This window comes from Protobothrops mucrosquamatus, unplaced genomic scaffold, assembly GCF_001527695.2.
Source record: "Protobothrops mucrosquamatus isolate PMUCROS unplaced genomic scaffold, P.Mucros_1.0 scaffold726, whole genome shotgun sequence".
Classification (NCBI taxonomy): Eukaryota; Metazoa; Chordata; class Lepidosauria; order Squamata; family Viperidae; genus Protobothrops; species Protobothrops mucrosquamatus.
In genome coordinates this window covers 268023-272311 of record NW_015387003.1, presented here as the reverse complement: position 1 = coordinate 272311, position 4289 = coordinate 268023, and positions in this window count along the sequence as shown.

The following is a 4289-nucleotide window of genomic DNA, read 5'->3' as shown; positions in this document are numbered from 1 at the left end:
GGAATTTGCAACTTCATGCCAGCTTCCCCATTGACTTTGCTTGTGGGAAGCTACCAGGAAATTGCAAAACCTAGTCATGTGGGGTCTTTGCTTAACAATGCACAATCTTTAATTATGGCAGTGGGGTGCTGCTGCTAAGCGATGCAGTCATGTGACATAACAATTTATGACTGCATCATTTAACAATAGAAATTCCAGTTCCAATAACTATGATTAAGTGAGGACTTCCGATAGACCAAAGCTGAATCCTTCCACAGATTTAGAGATTCGGAGAAAGATAAGAGCTTTGCAGAAAGTGATACATTAGCCACAACTTTCTTTTGTAAACCTGTCCATTTGAGATCAATAGCTAGAGGATGATGAATTATTGTATTTACAGGACTATTCCAGTCTTTTCAAACGCACCTTCTAGAAGCAGGCATAATGGGAATCTGTGGGAACTGGAAGAACAGGAAATGGATATTTGTTCTGAAAATGCTGGATGACCAAGTCTTTCTGCTTTAACTACTTTATGTTCTCATTCATCATTCGTATTTTATGACTGAGGTGACAATTGTTAGAAAATAAAATGAGCAAAAAGCTTAATTTGCATGTTCATATCTGGCATAATTTTGTACCTAACTTCTGAAATGTTGTTGTCTGTCATTTTCCTAATATCTGACCATAAAAAACTAAATAAATCCCATCACTATGAAACCAATACATGCAGAAAAAAAATATCTTGATCTATCTAGGTCAATTGTTTCCATCCTTTTCTATACCCCGCACACCTAGAATGCTTCTGATATATTCTCGCACCCCTTACAAAAGTTCGAAATAACGGCAACGAATTATGTATATACACTATAATTTTGAAAACCCAAGTTTTTTCACCCCATGGAATATTGCCTCGCACCCTAAGGGGGGGGCGAGCACCCCTGGTTGGGAACCCCTGATCTAGATAAAAGTTAGTATTCTTGATTAACTCAGAAAGAATGTACTTGCAAACTAATTTTAGCTCTGACAAAACTTCCCATCATACTTCTTTTAGATTTTTTTTTTGTCAGCAATAAGCTGATCAGCAATTCCTTTTTGGGGGCAAACCTTTCTTTAATTTTTTTAATAGTACTTTCATTAAAGATTACAATTTTTAACAATGAAAACTAATACAAACTAAAAAAGAATAAATAGTAAAAATGGAAGGTGCAGAAAAGAAAAGAGAAAAATAGAAAAAAAATAAAATGAAGGAAAAAAAAGAATAAAGTAAAAGAAAAGAAATATATAAATAAGTGACTTCTTCGTCAAACAAGTACAGGTGGTCCTCAACTTATGACCACAATTGAGCCCAAATTTTCTGTTGCTAAGTAAGTGTGTTTTGCCCCATTTTACAACCTCTCTTGTCCCAGTTGTTAAGCGAATCGCCGCAGTTGTTAAATTAGCAACCTGATCGTTAAAGTGAATCTTTAAAGTGAAGCTTCCCTACTATTTTGTATTTTGTAAGTTGAGGACAACCTGTATAAATACTTTTAGTAAATTATCCGCTTAAAAACATTTAAAAAGTTCCTAGAACAGTGATAGCGAACCTTTTAGAGACCGAGTACCCAAACTGCCACCCAAAACCCACTTAGGTATCGCCGGGTGCTGGGTGGGCGTGGCCCACTGGGTGGGTGTGGCTGTGGTGGTCATGGCAACTGAGTGAGTGTGGCCAAGGTGGGCGTGGTCACCTCGATGTTGCTCATGGGGAGGGATGCCTGTGGGGGCTGGGCAGGTTTGGGGGAGATCCAGAGGGTCTCTGGCAGGTGGGACAGTGGGCAGGAGGTTTGTCCTGCATGGTGAGGTGAGGCAAGGCGGGGGTGCTACTGCTGTGGGGCAAAGTGAGGTCACTGACACAATCGGCCCACACATACAGGCCAGTGAGCACATGGGGGCCGACAGTGTCCATCAGCAGCCACCGCCTGCCGGCCCGACTGGCGCACTCTGGGGATCCGCAGCCCACCACCAGCAGTTCAGAGAAGCTGCCTCTCAGCTGGATGGCCGGCCGACAGCTGAGGAGGCGATGCTCAGTGGGTCGTGTCCGGGGAAAAAGAGAGCATGCGAGGCCAGGAGCGATGGGATGGGGGGGAGGGAAACCAGCCATGCTGGGATGCATCCGGCCACGTGGGACCTCGGTGAGTTAGCAGATGGCTGGTTGAAGAGGGACGGTTGCCATCTCCGGAGCATGGCGCGCGTGCCCACAGAGAGGGCTCTGAGTGCCGCCTCTGGCACGCGTGCCATAGGTTTGCCACCACTGTCCTAGAAGCAACGTTTCCATGTATTTATTTGACTAAAATATGTCAGGCTTTATCTTCTTTTAAATGCATACATGATCTTTCTTTTCTGTAGAGATCCTAAAAAGTCACAGAAGAGAGAAAGACTGAGGATCAGACACGGCACACCCATCCAGAACTAACATCTAAGACCACGGTAATAATTAATTCATAATGTAGAAATTTGATAAATAACTCCTTGCCCTCACAAATAATACATTTCCAAGTACAGGTAGTTCTCAACTTATGACCACATTTCTGTTGCTAAGTGAAACATTTGTTAAGTGAATTTTGCCACATTTTACAACCTCTCTTGCCAGAGTTGTTAAGTGAATCACTTCAGTTGTTAAGTTAGTAACACGATTATTAAATAAATCTGGCTTCGCCATTGACTGTGCTTGTCAGGAGGTCGCAAAAGGAGACTCTGGACACTATAACCGTCATAAACATGAGTCCGTTGCCAACTTCTGAATTCTGATCACATGGCCATGGGGATGATGCAACGACCGTAAGTGTGAAAAGGATTACCTGCACAATGGCTTTGCATACATTGTCCCTTTAAACTATGCTATTAACAACTCACAAGACTATTAAAAATGCATTCAAAATAGGAATCCCAATAAATTTAATAAAGCTTAACAAGAAAAACAAAAAGGAACTGTTAAAGGAAAGACTCAATTGTTTATGCAGGTAGCTATCACTTAATGATGGTAATTGGGATCACTAAGTAAGCAATGAGGTTGTAAAGTGCCACATTGCAAAAGACCATGTCGAATTACAATGGCAGTTCCATTATTAAGCAGATTCCACACAACTGTTAAGGGCAGTGTCATGTGATCATCTTTTGCTGCCCCCTGCTGGCTTCCCCATTGACTTCAATTGTCAGAAGCCAGCAGTAAAGTTTGCAAAGGCTGATCACGTCGCTGTGGGATACTGGGACCGTTGCAACTGTGAGTTGCCGAGTTTCAGAATCATGATCACATGACCATGGGTATGCTATGACAGTTGTAACTCCAAGGTTTGGTCATATATACGTGAGTGGTTGTAAGCAAGGGCTATCTGTAGTTAAATGTAAAAATGTCAGAACTCTTCTGATCTTTAAATAAAAGAGCCAGTTTGGTCTAGAACAGTGGTTCTCAACCTTTTTAATGCCGCGACCCCAACCGGTCGTAAGTTGAGGACTAAACCGGTCGTAAGTCGAGGACTAAACTGATCGTAAGTCGAGGACTAAACCAGTCGTAAGTCGAGGACTACCCAACCGGTCGTAAGTCGAGGACTTTCCCTGCCCGGGAGCACCGCGCATGCGTGGTTCCGCCCCCTGCGCCGGCCGAGGCGTAACTGGCAAGCGGCAGAGACGGAGCAGGCCGACCACCAGCTGGCCCAGCCCAAGGGAGGTAAGGCACCCGCTGGAAAAGGGGGAAAAAATGGCGGACAAAAAAAAATGGCGGACAAAAAAATGGCGGACAGCCTTGCTTGGCGACCCCCATGAAATGGTCGATCGACCCCAAATGGGGTCCCGACCCACAGGTTGAGAACCACTTGTCTAGAAGTTAAAGCACTAGGCTAGGAACCAGGAAACTGTGAGTTAGGCATGAAAGTCACTCTCTCTCAGCCCAATTCACCTTACAGGGTTCTGGTGGTGGGAAAAGTAGGAGGAAGAGGCTCGAGTTATTTATAAAAATAATAAAAGTGGAATAAAAAAACTTTTAAAAAGATGTTCAGATATTTGACTGAAGTTGATCGGAAATTTAGTCTAATCAAAATCTCTTTAAAATAAACGGTAGATTTTCTTTCCTTATAAACACTTTTTTTCAGTGTAAAATTTTTTATTGTTTTCATCATAGAAAAAAACATCACAAGTATAAAAAACATCACAATGCTATAAAAAGAACCCCACCCCCCACCCGCCCACCCCCCGGACTTCCCAAACCCAATCCCAGGATAATATTCAGCTATAAGTAAACTAATATTAATATCCCTAACTCCACAAAGTATATTATTCTA